Source organism: Callithrix jacchus, chromosome 9 (assembly GCF_049354715.1).
Source record: "Callithrix jacchus isolate 240 chromosome 9, calJac240_pri, whole genome shotgun sequence".
Lineage (NCBI taxonomy): Eukaryota > Metazoa > Chordata > Mammalia > Primates > Cebidae > Callithrix > Callithrix jacchus.
The window spans coordinates 91,156,492-91,176,043 of NC_133510.1; the positions used below are offsets into that span (position 1 = coordinate 91,156,492).

The 19,552-nt window shown below is 36.7% G+C and overlaps 2 long non-coding RNA genes across 3 annotated transcripts in view; both read right to left on the reverse strand.

Annotated features, from left to right (window-relative positions):
* Window positions 1–11,213, reverse strand: part of LOC118144285 (uncharacterized) — a 28,579-nt gene extending 17,366 nt beyond the window's left edge. Inside the window, exon 1 of one of the 2 annotated variants that reach the window (XR_013521956.1) lies at window positions 11,055–11,213. This is a non-coding gene — a long non-coding RNA (uncharacterized LOC118144285). The remainder of the gene's footprint in view (window positions 1–11,054) is intronic. The other variant, XR_004728932.3, reaches the window with a different exon arrangement.
* A 55-nt stretch (window positions 11,214–11,268) lies between these two features.
* Window positions 11,269–19,552, reverse strand: part of LOC144577639 (uncharacterized) — a 38,572-nt gene continuing 30,288 nt past the window's right edge. Inside the window, exon 3 of the long non-coding RNA XR_013521957.1 lies at window positions 11,269–11,393. This is a non-coding gene — a long non-coding RNA (uncharacterized LOC144577639). The remainder of the gene's footprint in view (window positions 11,394–19,552) is intronic.

Here is a 19,552-nt window from a genome sequence, read left to right on the forward strand (position 1 = left end):
GGTTCCCCTTCTGACTGACGTTTGGAGCTCCGGGGAGGCAGAGTCGCCTATTACGGACTCAAGAAGGAAGCCAGACTGGAGATTCCTGGGCTGAAAAGCACCATGAATCTTAACGCCACTGTTTGGCTGGCACAGTGGGTTGCTCAGATTCCGGTGCTGGGAATCAATAAATTGGACATCCACTCAGAAACCTAATTAGAAAGGTGGTAATTGTAAAGATGACAGATGGATAAATTTATAATGAAGGTAAGAAACCAGTCTAAAAAGGCTGAGAATCAGAACGCCTCTCCCTCTACAGGGAATTACAGTTCCTCATCAGCAATTGAACAAGGCCTGATGGAGAGACTGTGTTCCATTAACAGAGATAGGCTTCAGAAGGTGGATGATAAGAAACTTCTGAGAGTTAAAAGAACTTGTTCTAACCCAATATAAAGAAACTAAGAACTTTGAAAAAAGATTTGATGAAATGCTAACAAGAATAGATAGTATAGAGAGGAATATAAATGAATTAATGGAGCTGAAAAACACAACACGAGGACTTAGTGAAATATGCACGTTTTAATAACCGAATTGATCAAGCAGAAGAAAGGATATCAGAGGTCGAAGACCAACTTAATGAAATAAAACAAGAAGACAAGATTAGAGAAAAAATGATAAAAAGGAATGAGCAAAGTCTCCAAGAAATATGGTATATGTGAAAAGACCTAATTTACATTTGATAGGTGTACCTGAATGTGACGAAGAGAATGAATCCAAGCTGGAAAATACTCTTCAGGATATTATTCAGAAAAACTTTCCCAACCTAGCAAAACAGGACAATATTCAACCCCAGGTAATACAGAGAACACCACAAAGATATTCCTCAAGAAGAGCAACCCCAAGGCACATAATCATTAGATTCACCAGGGTTGAAACGAAGGAGAAAATACTAAGGGCAGCCAGAGAGAAAGGTCACGTTACCCACAAAGGGAAGCCTATCAGACTTACAGCAGATCTCTCAGCAGAAACCCTACAAACCAGAAGAGAGTGGGGGCCAATATTCAACATCCTTAAAGAAAAAAACTTTCAGCCCAGAATTTCATATCCAGCCAAACTAAGCTTCAGAACTGAAGGAAAAATAAAATCTTTTATGAACAAGCAAGTACTCAGAGATTTTATTACCACCAGGCCTGCTTTACAAGAGCTTCTGAAAGAAGCATTACACATAGAAAGGAACAACCAGTATTAGCCTTCTAAAAATATACCAAAAAGTAAACAGCATCAACATAATGAAGAATTTACATCAATGAATGGACAAAACAGCCAGTTAACATCAAATGGCAGTAATCCTAAATTTAAATTGATTAAATCCCCCAATCAAAAGATACAGCCAAAACCAAATGGTATGCTACATCCAGACACATTTCACATGCAAGGATACACAAAGACTCATAACAAAGGGATGGAGAAAGATTTACCAGCCAAATGGAGAGCAAAAATAAATAAATAAAAAGCAGGAGTTGCAATTCTCACATCTGATAAAATAGATTTTAAAGCAACAAAGATATAGTGGTAAAAGGATCAATGCAACAATAAGAGCTAACAATCCTAACACCCAGATACATAAGACCTATAAAGAGACTTAGACTCCCTAGACTCCCACACCATAATAGTGGGAGACTTCAACATCAAAATTAGATAGATCAACAAGACAGAAAATTAATAAGGATATCCAGGACTTGAACTCATATCCGGAACAAGTAAACTTAATAAACATTTATAGAGCTCTCCACTTTAAATACACAAAATATACATTCTTGTCAGTACCACATCACACCTACTCATAGGTTTAAATGAAATATTAATCGGCCATTATTAAGCACAATTATTGGCATAAAAGAGGTTTTTAATACCCATTTTTAGAATAAAGCAACATTCCCATTCTCTCTCCCTCTTTTTCTTCCTCTTTCTTCCTCTCCTTCACTCCTTTTTTTCTTTCCTTTTCTCTTTCCTTAAAAAAAAAAAATTATACTTAGCCTCTAGCTATAGTGTTACACAAGACTGGATTAAGATATTTTGCATAAATAACTCCAATAAAGTGACTGACTTAAAATGCCCAATTTTTGTTTTGCCGATAAAAGCATATAATTAGCCAATAAGAACAAAATAACATTTACTATCAAATAGAAAATGTTATGTTCAAAAATACTTGTAAAACTCTATGGCTTTATATAAATAATAACTCACCCTGAGTTAAATAACTCACCCAAAATGTTGGCTTGCCACATTTTGCCCAAAAGTTAATCCAGTAAAAGTTTTTGGATTGTTCAAAAACAATTCAACCTACTGTGCAATATTTCCTGAGTTGCGAGTGGAGAAAATGCTAGGAAGGTTAGTGCCATATAGTCCATGTACTAATGGAGTTAAAATACAGATAACAGCAAAGTTCTTTACCATGTATTTGTTGCCAAGCAGCTTGATGGTTCTATTTTCTATGGTTCACCTAGATCACACTGGGGGGCTATGCTTCTTCTTTTGAATCTTAAAAGCAATATGTAGTTATCTATAAAGGTTAGATAGTGCTGGTTAAATAAGCAAATGTAACATAGCTCAGAAAATAGAAAGAAAATCGAATTAAAACTAAGCCACAAAACACTTGTAAATATTGAGAAATGTCTCTGATACCTAACTTTATCTACAAATTCTCTTAACCTTCAAACTTCAGCTCAAGCTTACATCTTCTACACATCCCTCCTGATATCTTCTCTCCAAATTCCTACCCCACTTAGACTCTCAAAATTATGCAACTTAGAAAAATTAGACAGATGTGATATCATTTGTTCTTCCTTCCTCTGTTTTGTCCTGTCTCCACCTCCAACAGAGATGTAACTCTCTTGAAGGGAAGCAAGCAGTGACTCTTTAGTATGTCCTCCAAAGTGACTAATAGTGTATTTACCACAGAGTGAGTATTCAGTTGAATTCAACAAATTACAAAGATGATACATAACTTAAGATTCCTGATGAGAGCTCTCGTTTTGGTAAAATGTACTCCCAATTATCTCAGTTACTGATATTTTTCAATATTGAAAAAGCGTATGCTCAAGGGATACCTATATATTTGGCATAAATACTAGTATTCATGTGACTTTAATGACTACCTAAGGTCTATGCCACCTAAGATGGCATAGACCTAAATATAAGGGGTGGGAGAGAGATATAATTACAAGCTTCAGGTGATTTTATGCCTTTTCTTGTGTGCAGCTGCTATTATAAATCTACTTATCATTGACGTATCATTTTACATTCTGGCAGCAATGATTATTTCTAATTATATATGGGAAAATAAATTGCAATATGTGTTTAATACAAACAGTCTGTCATTTGGGTAGTCTTGTAAAATGGTTAATCATTTTTAAAACTAACAGGAACTAATTAAGGGGCAAAAATATCCTATGAAAAGACAACCTTCTTTTTCCATAATCTTTACTTAAAATTTAATCTAAAGGTCAGAAAAGTGGTCTCAAGACACATATTAGTATTTTTAACAAATAATAGTTTCTCCTTGGAACATAAAGAATTCTTTTGAATCAGATGACACATGACCCTACACTTGCTTAAATAGCTCTGCAGATAAGAATCTTTTCCTTGTGAGGCTCATCTCTCATATTCGACCCCTTACTTCTGCCCCATGGTAGGACAAGGCAAAAGAATCCAACATTTTAGCTGCAGCTCGGCCATTTTCTAGCTGACAAGAGGGAGATTCAGTTCAAAGCGAAAGCTTAGTATTTTGTCCCAAATCTCTTCTGTAAATGTGATTATTCTGGTTTTTCCCAGGCATAACTCTGCCTTGCAAATAAAAACTATTCCATCAGACAGGTCCAATGTAATTAAATAGATTAAAAAGCAAACAAACCTATATTCTGCAATCAACCCGATAGAAAGAACTATTTACCCTGGGTGATTTGGACACGGGCTATTTACAAAACAGGCTTAGATAGTATTGTTTCTTAGCCAAATGCTATCACTTAATAAATTTAGAAAAAAATCAAAGGGAACACAAAAGTAACAATCATATCTATGAGCCCTCAAAATATTTCCAGACTTGTACAAATCTACTTGTGGTCACATGGCAGCTATGTGTTTACAAATGCGTCTTTTGTAAGAAAATGTTAGGGTTTCCATCAATTATTGCAACATTTCTTTTATAAAATAAGATTTCCAGCTGGTAAAATTCCGGGAAGAACTGCCAGTCTTGAGAATCTCTCAGTGACTCTTGTGTCAATTGCCGAGGCCATTCACACCTCTCCAATACTTTAAACATCATGAAAGTCAAGTATTTAACATTATGAGACTCTGTATTGGAAAATAATGCGAATCCACAGCCATCCCATTGAACTGGAAGCTACTATATATATTAACCTATACCTGCTATGGATTGATGCCTCTCCACACCCATCTTGGAGAGCACCAAAGAAATGTTTAAGGGTGAGTAAATTTTCTAAGATTTCAGAAGAGTGAACCTGCAGACAGAGGCTAATCAGGGAAGAACAAATGAAGGAAACCCGAGTGTAAGATAGGTGAAAGCACCCAAGATGGGGTGAGAATGACCACAAGTTGTGCTAAAATGAGGGAAATTATAACAGCTGTTTCCAGAATCTGATCACAAGGCAGCATTTCTCCAACGTGTAGATGACATTTTACATCCCAAGAACAACTGAGAAGAAAGTAGAGGAGGATGTTCTAGTGATGTTAATTCAAGATCCTGAGGCTTTAGGGACCTGATAGTCCCAATGACCACTGACCTATTATTATAAGCCCAAAATGCAGAAACAGGGACTACATTCTTCATCTTCCATAAGTTGACACAGCTATTCATCTTCAGTAAGAAGGAGGTCATAAGGAAACCTGATTTTATGAGCAAGAGGAGTCTAGAAATAAACACCCACAATTTGCCATTAGCCATTATGAATAAGGCAGCAAAATTAATTTATTTTAATGTTATACCCAAGAGGCACTTGTTTTCATTTCTACGTGATTACAAAAATGCTGGCTGTCCCCTGAGGACAGAAGTCCTTTTTTAGACTTCAAGAACAGACAACCCAATTTTCTCTGAGTTTGTTTTTTCCCCTTTGAGAATGCACTTAATTTGTTAATGCAGGAGTGCATTTGTCACCAATAAAATTCATCTTCACTCTATAAACAGATGCCTGAAATTAGTCCTGATAGAGGGAAAGCTAGAGGGAGTGTACTTGGTTGCACGTTATGATAATATAATTCAATGATTTAATTTGTGATAAGCTTTTTTCTGTCCAACAATTGCATGAACAACACTAAAGGATCCTGAAAGACTATGATTTTATTCATTTCTACCAAGCATTGGCTTTTACAATTATAGATCAAAAAAGCAAATTCTGTTTTTGAATAGAGGCTTCACTGCTCTATTAAAAAGGGCCAAAAAGCTGTCAGAGTATATTGCTTTCAACATTGTTATTTATCAAAAAGAGTAAAATTGTGACTATTTGGAAGACATTATTTTAAGTGTTTTAAAAGAAGAAAAATGGATGGGACATGACTGCTGCCCTCAAGTTATGCACCACCTAATAGGGACACCTACATTGACATAAAATAACTGCCTACAAGGCAGTGTAGGGACATGTTATGAGTGAGTTTGGTTAGAATGCTTTTGTCTGCAAATAACAGAAACCCAAATTAAACTAACTTAATGATAAAGAAATTTAGTAAATGCAAAAGAGGAATTACAGACTTGGGGCAGCTGCAGGAACTCAATCATGTCCATTCCTCCCATTTCTCCAAGCTGCCCATCAGGGCATTGTTCATCCTATGGCTGGTTACCTTGTCCTGAAATGGCTGCCAGCAGCAATCAGAGCAACATGCTTTGCTGTTCACATCCAGCAGGAGAGAAAGGCTGAGTTCTTTTTCCCAAATCCGTTTCCTTGTATGGCACAGGCCCATACTGAGCTCATGTCTGACAAGGTGGATGAGATTACCTTGATTGATTTAGATGGATCCAAAGGGTGGGATGGAGGTTGGAGAACCAGTCACAACGTCCACCAAAGTGTGGGAAACAAAATCCTGAAGCAGATCCTGTAATTGCCCAAACTGGGTAGCTTCTTTGGGGGTTGGTGGGTGATCCTGAGGTTCAGAACTTCCAGCAATAGGCAACGCCTAGTTTGGGAAAAATGTTTTTAAAGCCTCTGAGGGATGATTCATTGAGCCTTCATGACATTTCTAAATTTGGATAAGAGGAATACCTCAGTATTCTCTCTTTCTCCTAAAGTCAGATAATCATTCTAAAGTGGTTGCCAAGCATTTTTCCAACTGATATTTCTAGCTCCTTCCAAAACAGTCTGTCACTAAACTCACCCACTCTACATAGGAGGAGGAGGAGGAGGAGAAGTTGCAGTGATATTACTTTATATAGAGACGTGAATTCTTCAGTTTTGTCAGCTTTTGAAGGGTAATAAAGTGCTTTCAATCTTCTTATGCCTCTTGTTTGTGGGCACCCTGCCCCATTCTGAGTCCACACCTGGTTCTCGCACTTAATTGCGAGACTACGTTTTTCTTTTTAATGTTTACAATATGTCATGTCCTGTTACAAGCTCATTACAGTTGTTATAAGCTCACTGCATGAAAATGTTTATTCAATTTTTATAACAGTTCCCAAAATAAGAATTATTACCATCCCCAGTTTACAGGTTAGAAAAACTGCACCACAGAGACAGTGAATAACCCAAGATCACACAGCAGTCAGTGGCAAAGCTGGGATTTGAATCTAACTAATAAAGGTTACAAGTCTGAATTCTTATCCAAAATACCACAGTTGCATCTGCAGCCAGTGGATGAGGAGTACAGCTGGACACAAGAAATCTAAAAAAGGTCATGTGAGGGAGTTTGAACATTGTCCTAAGAACAGTGGGTATAACCTGAAGGGCAATCAGAAAACTTAAATGATCAATATTCAAATGAGTCAACAAAGAAGAAGAGGATCCCATTTCTGAGAAAGTTGAAGGAGAAAAGGAATTAACATTTACTAAACACCTACTGTACACAGTACAGGTACCTGATGCCTTGGGCATGCGATATCATTTAGTAAGAACTTTCCAGGGCTTAGCTCTCCCTGTTATACAGCTCAGAGAAGCTAAGGTATCCCACTTATGGTCTCAGGGAAGACCTGGTATTTGAACCTATACCTGATTCCAAAACATATACATATATATATATATATATATATATATATATATATATATTTTTTTTTTTTTTTTTTGAGATGAAGTTTTGCTCCTTTTACCCAGGCTGCAGTGCAGTGGTGCAATCTCGGCTCACCGCAACCTCCACCTCCTGGGTTCAAGCAATTCTCCTGCCTCGGCCTCCTGAGTAGCTGGGATTACAGGCACGCACTACCATGCCCAGCTAATTTTTGTATTTTTAGTAGAGACAGGGTTTCACCACGTTGACCAGGGTAATCTCAATCTCTTGACCTCGTGATCCACCCACCTCGGCCTCCCAAAGTGCTGGGATTATAGGCGTGAGCCACCGTGCCCGGCCATATATATATTTTTTCTATTGTCTACTATAAAGATTCCAGAGATCCTCCAAGTCAAAGACTAAAAAGGAGAAACAATGGCTACTTACAAATCTTCATTTATCCTATGAAGTAATATTTCCTTTAATACTAATAATTGTGTATGACAGAACTAAATATCACTCTAACAAATTTCTATTCTCTCAGATCTTTTAATTAAAGACACCAGGGAATAATAACCTGAATATATGAGCAAAGCTATTAAGAAGGAATACACACACACACACACACACACACACACACACACACACACACACCATCTGATATCCAGCCAGGATAGACAGAAGAGAATATAAAGTTTCCTGGGGCTTCATTGAGTGATGCTTAGTGCATCACTTTTTTTCCGTATTTGCAAAGTCCACCAATTCTAAAGGAAATGATGTCCAGTTCTGCTTCTGACAGAGTGACCTTGCAGACTGAAGCTCCAGCAGGAGAGGAAGCTTCAGGAGAAGAATGCTCATTATTTGGTAAGGCTAAGACTTTGTGTGGTATGTTCACATGAATATCTTATGGCTGTGCAGCCTTATGAACAGATGCCTGGACATGGCTGACATACAGCATCATACACTGAATCATAGTCCACCTTCCTGGGAGAAAATGGAATATTTGCTCATTTCACATTTCACCAAGACAGACTCTTCAACTATTTATAAGTTGAATAGAAATTTTCACTACTCCAACTGACACAACCAGCTCTACCTAGTAGCTGATAAAAGAGATCCAACCAGAGCTTTTAGGAAGTTGGCTCTGGCAAAAGCCAGGAGTGGCAGGGAAAGAGACAAGGTCTACACCAAGTGGACTTCTCCTCCAATAGATGCTGCTCTCTTCCTCCTCATTCAGTCTTCTCCACTACCACATTTGAGACCCTACATTTACAGCTTATCTAGAATATGTTTTGTTAATAACTTGGCAAACATACCTGTAGATAGATGCTTGTCTCTCATCAATACTTATTAAGGATTCACTGAAATTGACATTGATCAATATCACAGTGTCTTGATTCTGAAATAAAGGCTATTACCTCTAATTCAGTCCTATTCAATTCAAAACAGATGTATTGAGGACCTTCCATGTACTGGTTCTGGCAATTTAAAGATTAATAAAGTTAAGTTCTTACCCTCCACATTTTAAAACTTGGAGGGGAGTAGACACATCAAGAGAAAAATATTGACTAGGATAATTGCTCTGCCAAAGGAAAGCTCAGGGGCTACTAGCAAGCAGAGGAGGACACTTAACCCAGATTGGAGGATTATTTTATTAACAACACATGCAGATTCAATGCTGCATGCATTTCTCATTTTATTTAATCCTCAAAACAATTCTCCCCATGAGGCTAGTCCTATTATTAGCCTAATTTTTTAGGTAAGGAGACCCGGTTCAGAGACATAAGTGATTTACTCAATCTGACATAATAAGTTGCAGATATAAAAGTCAAACAGCCCAGTCTAACAACAAAACCAGTCACTTGCTTATGGTAGTGTATTGCATCTCACTGGCAATTTACAAAGTTTAATGTTCATTACCATATTTATTTATTATTCCAAAAATACTTGCTAATTGTCTACTGTATTGATGACATACAAGACAGGATACAACTCTACTGGGGTGGTCCTAAATGTCTGGTGCTTGCCTTTGAAGATCATCAAAAACAAAGAGTTTGAAGGAGATACATCGTCAGTTATTCCAGAAATATTTATAGTGCAGTGTTACAGACCAGAACATGCTTGGTTCTGAGAATATGAATTGGTCTAAAACAAAATGTCTGTGTCCGCATGGAATTTATAGCCTAGAAAAATGTGCAAAGAAATACACATTGCATTGAAGGTAGTAAGAGCTTTAAAGAAACATAAAGTAAAGGATTAGAAAGCATGGATGAAGGATTGAAAGTAGCACTCAGCATTTTGAACTGAAAGCTCCTCTGAGAATCTGAGGAAAAACCTGAATAAGGAGAAGAAACGAGTTACATGATAATCTATGTGAAGAGCGTGTATAGACAGGCAGAAGCAACAGCAAATACCACAGCTCCAAGACAGGAACTTGTTTAGAGTTTACCAAGAATGGTAAGAGGCCAGATTACAGTGAGAGGTTGAAAGCAATACAAGACAGGTGAAAAATCAAAGGATAGATCATCCAGGACCTTGTTGGCTATGTAGGGAGTTCCATTTTCTTGTCAAGTCAAAGGGAAACCACTCGAGAACTTTGAATAGGAGGAATGACATGTTCTGATTAACTTTTTAACTTCACTCTGGTTGCCATATGGAGAACCGATTATAGGGGCACATGAGTAGAAACAGGAAGACCAATTAGATGTCTATTATACAAGCCTAAATTTAAGATGATGGTGGGTTAAACGAAAGAGGAAATGCAGAGGTTGTCAGATTGGGGATATATTTTTCATACTAGTGCTGACAGACTAGATTAGATGTGGGCTGTGAGGAAAAGATGAGGAGCAAATGCACTTGAATTCCTGGAACAGTGCCTAACACAGAGCTCATACTCAACATGTGGAAATTCCATCCCTTTCTCTTGAAACTCAACATGGTTTACTTGGGGAAAATAAGTCACACACGTAACTATACACAGGCTCTATAAGAGTGGCCCCAACATAAGTCAAACTTCAGGGATACAACCCAGTCATGAGAAAGTAGACAAGAATCTACCTCACTTGTTTTAATCAAACTAGTAAGTATCCTCTATTTGTTTCAAATAAATGAAGTGGAAGAATTCCTAAAAGAATTCTGGTTATAGCAAGTGTGAGGAACTCCTATTCTTGGTGAAAGTGCCTGTTGCTATTCCAGGTAGAACATAGTTCTATCTATGGTAAAACTCACATTGCTTTCTAAGATAAGTCTTCACAGAATTCCCTGAGACTAGGCTAGATCTTCTTATTAGAGCCTTTCAACGCTCCTGTACCTTTCCAGTATGGCTCTTTTCAGTTTAAAATTTGATACGCATTTATGTAATATTTGATTAATATCTGCTCCTCCCTCACCTACCATCTCATTCTTCTTAACTTTGAAACAGTTTGCCTAGAAAAAAAAAAGCATATGGCATTCAAAACTTTCCGTTGGAAAAATGAAACATATGTTTAAAATACATTTTATTCACAAAGAGAGCAAAAGACCTATGAAGAAAAAATGGAACGACATTTTATAAAGCATAGGCACTTAATTCCATTTTTAAAATTCTATTTATAATCACTAGCTATCTTTATAGCAATACATGGCATTCACTTCAAAAGAACCAAAACTGGCATGGGGAAACTACTTCTGAAGAGCCATCTTGAACTTTAGGCCATGATAAAAGTTTGTTTTCTGACCAGGCGCAGTGGCTTACACCTGTAATCCCAGCACTTTGGGAGGCCAACGCAGGTGGATTACCTGAAGTCAGGAATTTGAGAACAACCTGGCCAACACAGTAAAACTCCATCTCTACTAAAAATATAAAATATTAGCCAGGCATGGTGACATACCTGTAATTCTGACTTGGGAGGCTGAGGTAAGAGAATTGCTTGAACCCAGGAAGCAGAGGTTGCAGTTAGCTGGGATGGTGTCACTGCACTACAGCCTGAGCAGCAGAGCAGACTATCTCAAAAACAAAAGAAAAAAAAGGTGTGAGATACATTTAGGATTGATATCAATTCAGAACAATTGGCCTATATAGCCAGATGACATGTCTCTTACCTGGATTATGGTAAATCACTTTCACCAGAGAGGCCAGGGTGATACTTTTGGACTAGAAGCCACTTTGCTGTATCTCTCTCCATCTCACTCAGAATAAATTCCAACATCCTTACAATGGTCTTCAATGCCTTTATCATTTAGGGCCATTGAAAAAAGAAATAGGTGACATAATTAAACTGGTCATCAAGGAAAATTTAAGCTTTAGTCCATTCATGCTACTGTAACAAATTAACATAGACAGGATAGCTTGTAAACAACATAAACTCATTTCTTCAGCTTTGGAGACTGGGGCTGGAAAGTCTAAGATCAAGGAGCCAGCAGATTCAGTGTCTGGTGAGGGCTCACTCTCCTCTGCTTCATAGATGTTGTCCTCTTGCAGCATCTTCACATGACAAAGGGAAAAACGAGTTTTCTGAGATGTCTTCTATAAAGACAAACTAATTCCATTTACGATAGTTTCACCCTTATGAACTTATAGGCTCCCAAAGCCTCCACCTCTTCATATTTTTGCGTTGAGGACTATGTTTCAACCTGTGCACTTTAGGGGGACACAAACATTCAAACCATAACAGAACGTTTACAAAGGTGAGGGTGAGCATTTTTAAAAATCATGTATCCATGGTGTGCTACTCTGATGCTAACAACAGTATGAAGCTTTTATGGATGGCAAAGAGAAATGAATGAATCTGGGTCTGGGGAAGCAAATGAGAAACATTCAGCATAAAGCCCTAAGTGATCTGCCCTCGTCTCTTCTGTGTTCCTTCCATGGCCATCACCCTAGTACCTTGATATATCTTGAACACACTCCAGGCACTGTACCACTTGGGAACCTTTACATTTGCTGTTCCCTCTGCTTAGAACACTTTTTCTCTAAATATCCACACAGCACACTAACTTACTTACTTCAAGCTCAAATATCACCTTTCCAACGCAACCTATTTGAAAATCCTATTTAAAATCATAAAAGTCTCCTTTAACATCACAATCCCCTTAACCCTCTTCTACCTTTTTCACATTTTATTTACCACACTATATTATATAGATATATAATTTTATATCTATGTTACATCTATTGTCAAGTATCAGCATCCCCTTCTCCCTCAAAAAACATAAGACCCAAGGAAGTGATCTTTTTTTAATTGATGTAGTCCAAGTACCTAAAATTAGTGCTGAATGCATAAACAGAGGAAAATAATCACCTAATATGCAGTATTCAAATGTTCTCATGTGGAATTTTGTTTATAAATACAGGTAGAAATAGATATATTAAAACCAAACAGTCCTGCTCCCTATCCCATTTTCAAAAGGTTAAGTCTGACCAAACGTTGAATGAATTTCTATCCCACCATAAGAAGTTTCTCATAAAACCATACCTGAGTGGGAGCTCATTCTTTTACATTCATCAAACTATATCCATAAATGACAGTGAGCCAAAGACTATGTTCCCCTGAATCTGAGTTCTTTCATCATAGATGTAATGAACATCTGAAACTTCTGCTATACTCTATAAAACCTCTAAGAATCCTCAGGAAGGAATATGGCAAAGTCACTATCAGCAGGGGCTTAATTGTTCTGCAGGAGAAATAAAATCACGTACAGTGTGCAGCTGTATATCTTGGAAATGTCTCAAAGAAAGTCATGGACTTGTACAACTGGAAGAGCTTAAAGAGCTCTCACTTTATAGGCAAGAAGACTAAAGTCTCAAGAAGGCCAGGGGCTTGGTTATAGTCACACTACACAGCAAGCAAGAGGCCTGCGTGAAATGTGGAAACCTACCTGGGTCCAGCCTGGACCAGGACTCTCCAGCCTTATGGGGAAGTAAAACTTTAAAAATTGAGAGACCAAAGACCTTTGAAATGATTCTATTTATGCATGTTTTCAATCTATATTTAACTAGAATGGAAAGACTTGGAACCAAAAGAAAATGTTTATCCATATAAATATATGAGAAAGGTATATTACACCAAACATATATGATTAAAAATGATGGCTCTAAAAATTCTTTTATATGGACAAATATGTGTATAATAGATTTGTGGGGGTAATAAAACTGAGTACTGCAGAACTATAGTGAGGAAAACTACTTTCCAATCAGGCTTCCTACGAATTTAAACAAGGATAGAAGTAGATAATGATCTCATCTTCCCCATCAGATCTTCCCCCACAAAGCGGGGAACTCTGGAGCTTATGCAGATGTACAAATCCTCTAGAGTTCTTAAAATGAAGGCGTATTTTTATAGTGTCATCGGTAGCCATAAAAGCTTTGCCAACAGTATTTATGTGCATCATGATAACATGTTTAAATGTTAGTTCAGCCTCCAATAGGAAAGTACAAGTAGGTAGTGTTTAAAAGCAGAGAACTGGTCTTTTTAAAATATCTAATTTCTTCGCAAGCCAAAGGAAGAGCCTCTCTTTAAGAGATAATGTCACAATATTACATTTGAAGTCACCCAAAATGACAAAGGGAAGACCTTCCTAAGGAACCGTGAACCTCATAATAGGAAGGAATTTCCTTTAAATTCTCCACTAAAGGAATATTTTTAAAGTCTATTAGGTATATCCTTGAAACAAGAAAGTCTCTTCAGATGTCTAGTTTTTGTACCCTCCAGGCTATTGTGCCATTCAGCTCCTTTTATCAAATTCACAGAGGTCATGGCTTCTGAGAGGTGATATGGTTAGATAAAGAGCCACTTCTGTAGATCTTTGCCTTCATATGTTTCCACCTCAGGCAGCTCTTTCACAAGCTCACTCCTTGTATAAAAATCTATAGAATCAACCCAGAAAATACAAGGTTGCTTGAAATTGGACATTTTCTTCCTTTCTTCTAATACAAACCAAATTACTTTATATGTGTGTGAACCTCAAGAACTATGACTGTGCTCATCAGTTAGACAATTTGATCTTAGTAAGTTTCTAGGTAGGCAAGGAAGTCATGAGAAGAATAGACGTCTTTGGCATGAGTGCATAGAATTCAGGCAACTCCAAATTTCACTTCATTTGGTGTGAATAGGAGGAGAAAGTATAAGATCAAATATTGGTCCAGAGAAATGAGAATATTTTCCCTGCATTTAGAGAATTAAAGATTCACTCTAGCATGGTAGAAGAATGCATAGACCCCAATATTTGATTGTACACTGACCCTTATAAAATAAATGTGGATTTTTTGCAGATACTTTTCAGATTTTTCTGTCACTTTGATTTGTGTTATGATGCCTAAGTTTTGACAGTGTAAAAGAGCCTTCAATTCAGAATGCTTTAAACTGTTATGAAAAACTTTTATACATTCTTCCATAAAAGGTTTTATTAGATGCATGCAATATTTTGGTAAGCATTTATAGAAAGAATCACCACAGAAAGTAAGGAGCAGCACTACTGAACCAAAGGAAAGAAAAATGTTAATTCATGGAAATAGTAAATGCAGTCCACTAGCGAAACTATGATAATTAAAATATATGTTCCATGCAGGCAAGGACAATGTCTGCAGTATTCATCATTGTGTTTCTAATGCCTAGCACATTTGACACATTATAGTGGCTCAATAAACAATGCTTAAAAAGGAAGTGAACAGTACAATGGATGAATGAACAGTCTTTCCAATCCAAATGTAATATCCCTAGAAAATAGAAGACCAATTCATCAAAAAGCATTTCTAGCTAGATGAGACTCTTTAGGAGCAACCCTTTCCCTTTGCTCTTAATATGCTTTCGTCAAACAGCTACATAGGCCATAATTAGTTTTCATGAATTCTTACACTCACAAGATAATAATTGGTAACTGATTATAAATTGAGAAGTTGGCTTTCTGAAAGGTTAGTCATATAATCTGTGTGGGCTGAAGGAACTAGCTTTCCTAGGGTTTCTTCAGAAAGATATCACCATATAGGTTATAATACCCAAGGATACTTCCCATTTTTCAGATAGCAACATATGAGGCCTGTGGTAAACAGCCAGCCCACTGTACAACATCATATAAAAAGTATTTTTTTCAGCTTGTAGATACTACTTTCAGCGTGAAAAGTATGTTTTCCATGAGCTCCATGCCCTGATACATTTAGGTAACTTTGGGTACTTCTTATTTCTTTAAATTTTCACAGTAGAAGAACTCAATGAATGTATATTTTATCATCAGTAAGACATGTTGAAACATTACTTTTATTTCATCACTACAATTTCTCCCGGTAGTCAACACTGACCAAAGGAAGAAAAAAAGGAAGATGAATTTTATTCACAAGTTATTGTTAAAATCTACTCTATTTTCACACATGCATGCATGCAAATATTTGTTCTTTCTTTCAACTAGTATATATGATGGGCACTTAGTTTCTGTGCTGTTCTTAAGCATATTGATGTGAAGAAGATATTAGTTAATGACAGTTTACTTAATAAATTCTAGCTAACTGTATTAGTTTGCTAGGGCTGCCACCATAAAATGCCACAGGCCTAGTGGCTTAAACAACAGAAATGTATTCGCCCACAGTGCTGGAGACTAGAAGTCTAAGATCAAGGTGCTAACCAGGTTGGTTTTCTCTGTTCTTGGCTTGCAGACAGATGCCTTCTTGCTGCCTCTTCATATGGCCCTTTGGTATACATGCATCTCTTCTGTGTATCCAAATTTTATTTTCTTATAAGGACACCAGCTGATTGAATTAGGGCTGACCCTAGTGGTCTCATTTTAATTTACTTACCTCTTTAAAGGCTTTATCTCTAAATACAGTCACATTCTGAAGTACTGGGTTTTAGGGCTCCACTATAGGAATTTGAAAGGGGCATATTTCAGCCTGCAACACTAAATTAATGCTACAGTAACCCAAGACAATGTAAAGTATTTATTGGAGATGTAGGCTTGAAAAAGTGACAGAGGTACAAAGTACGATCATATCTGTATGAGTTAGGTAGAAGAGAGGTTAGAAAATCATTAAGGTAGATGAATGATTGGTGTTGGAGGAAAGTGATCAATAAAGGCAACATTATCTCTGCTTTAAAAATATCATGGTGATCCCTGGAGGAACACCAGATCACCAAATGTGGTAGGTTTCCATCTTGGTCTTGTAAAAGCTAGAATATTTCTCAAGTAGAGGTGGACTTAACACAAAGAAAATGAAGTTCAACTTCCACACCCCTCAAGACTCATTCCAAGCAGTTGATCCGATCTTATAGTTTTGTGTTATTTTCTTTTAAGGGGGCTTTGGTGCCACGAAACCTGAATCTGTTCCTGATTGCAAGTATTTTCAGCTATTTTCAGAAGGAAAGGTTTGGGACATTTCTTGGGCTGAATGCTTAAAACTGGGTATTTACTTGGAGCAAATAATACCTCACATATTCTATAAAATATAATGCCTTAGTAACAGCTCTTTATTGAAAGAGCAGTTACTACAATCTGTCCTATGAATGTATATCTTCAACCAATATTCAAACCACAGGTGCTCAGAAATGTCTAGGTAATTCACATAGTCATCTGTGTGTGTGCAACATGCTCTGTCACACACAAACACACATAAACACATTTATTTTTATTTCTGCATTCAGATCTGGGCTGCTAATATGTATAATTAATTATAAAAGGGTGTATGTTTAATAACTGAAATAGAAAAAATATTCCTTAGCATGTTTCTAATTTCTTTTCTTGTGAAATCTTCTTTCTTTCACTTCTCCTACATGTTGGGATTAACTCTTGTGAGTTTCCTAGGTGTGCATATATCTAAGCCAAGACAGTGTAACATTTTTTTTTATTTTGACATTAGCCACAGAACGATTCTTCTACTTTATCTAAAACAAAGAGACAAACAAAACCCATGTAAACATCTTAAATGATGCAAAATGATATTGCACAGTGAAATTTTCCAAAGGCATATTCATGGTAAGTTTCATGCTTTTTCCCTTTAGATTTTCTGCATTTTATTTTTAAGTTTTACACATAGCTCTTCTTGAGAAGAGCCTTGCAATTGAAGACATAAAGGTGACTCCTTGGAAAGCAAAAGAAGGAAGTAAGATGAGATTGGTGAAGCAAGACAGTTCAATTTGCCTAACAAAGCAAAATTCCCAAACTGGGTTACTCTTAAAGCATTGTAATCAGCCATGTTTCTTAAAATGCCTGGGTTATATCAAGCCCCACTCACACTATGGTAATTATCAGCTGCCACCACACAGAAGTGCTGCATTCTCCACAAATTTTTTTTTTCTTTTTCAAAATGTCAGCTTGTAACCTGAAGGAAAATTACAAACCCTACTTTTTAAGGAATGTTTAAAATAAACTTACAAAAGCACCAAGCCTTTTATAATTACTGTCCTGCTTAAAGGGAGAAATATCCCAGGTGGTATTTTATCTCTGCAGCATCTATTTCTAAAGGTTAGCCTCAGTGGAAGGAGCAGGAGTGCTTTATATAGCAAACCAATGATAGTTTTTAGAAGAAGCTAAAACTTCTTTGAAAAGCTTTGTGACTTTATTCTAGATAAACATAAACTACCCTAAGGATTATCGCCAGTAGTGATACTTTAATAAAATATTATTATATAGAAAAAATACTTGATCATCTTTTGCATGATGCTGATATAATGCATAGAGGTTTACTCTCTCTTATTTAATAGGAATATAAAGCCTGTATCAAGTGGAGGGTTTTATGTTAATGGCAACATTTCCAATTAAATTGACCATATAAATCATTTTGACACGCCATCATTCTTTAGTTCAACAACTGCTTTTACACCATATACCTTAGAGCCTTAGTATCTTTCAGCTTGTAAAAGAAAAATGAAATATTGGTCAAAAACATAATGGGCAGAACTCTACTGAGAAAACTTTTCCAGCAAAACAAAATCCACATGAATTCAAGGCACACAAGGTTTACAAGAATTCTTGAAGCCCAGAATTCTAAGAAGACTTTTAAATGATGAAAGCAAATCACTGAGAAATCCATAGACTCTCTTTTCTTCATACTTTTCAATGTAGGCCTAGGATAGACTGAGGACTTTGACACAAAAGGTTCAGTTGTGATTGTGGCTCAGCAGCAAATAATCTAGGTGATGCTGAGCAAATTTCTGGCCTCAGTTTCCAGAAATAAAGTTCCTTAAGTTTCTTCCAACTCCAACTTTCTGCAACAAGTCCCATAAGAGATGAAGAAAAACTAGGTCACTCCATGAATTCAATGCAGTTCAGGACACAATTTCCAGCAATAACTTCCTCTTATTCCTTATAAAATATACACGACTGCTATGTTTGTCCTCCTGTTTATATATCCCAAAAGCAGAAAGAGAGGGCAAGGCAGAACTTGGTTTAGATCCCATCGGCAATCCCTCATAGCTGTGTGACCTTGGACAATGTACTTCTACAATTCCAGTTTCTTCATTTGTAAAAACAGGATAATATTCTCTACTTTGTAAGGCTGGGATGATTATAGATGATATTTTTAATCCAACTTTCATGATGCCTGCAACCTAGTAATCACTCAGTAACTAATAGTTATTACATGTATATGTATATGTGTACATATATACATATACACATGCATTCATTTGTATATAATACACATTCTACCAGACTTGGAGAATATTGCCCAGCTCCAGCCAGATATAGAAGTCAGTAATTCTCGTGTCATTAAACCAAATTTGGAAATGGACATTGCTGTGGGCCCATTTATAGTGATATGATCAGACTGCCACGCTAGAATAACAATGTAATGTCATAAATTCTTTGTTATCCTTTTCACTACCACTAGCAGGATCCCAGAATGAGTACTTTCTGTCTAATCAGGGTAATTTACCATCTCTAGCAGGTAAAATGGACCACAACTAGGGGAACTAGTCTGCCATTCCAGTTTGGGTAATAGATATGCAATTATGTTATTTTTCTAGAACAAACCAGAACAGCACAAGGTCTAATACAATTTTTAATGCATCTGCTCCAATTTCACTGCATGAACTCACCATTTCAGAATATTTAATTTAGCCAAATAATATAATCAAAGCATGCAAAATACCTTCATATCTCAAATACAAGCCTGCCTTTAGATCTCCTACATTCTAAGAAAACTTTTCTTCACCTTTGCAGCTTCTCAGACTAAATTATTTAATTACCTTGCCCTTTAGTTTCTTTAATTCTCCCAGACTCTTTCAGAGCAGTCCATGCTCACTACCCTCAGTTCCTGAATATTCCTTAGTGTTATAATTTGGTATCCCATACAACTGTTCTAAAATTTTCCTTGTGATGATTAGTAATGATACCTTATGGCCAAACCCAACAGACCTTAACTGCTGCTCAAGCAGTCCCAGGATTTGAAATTGCTATCACCTTG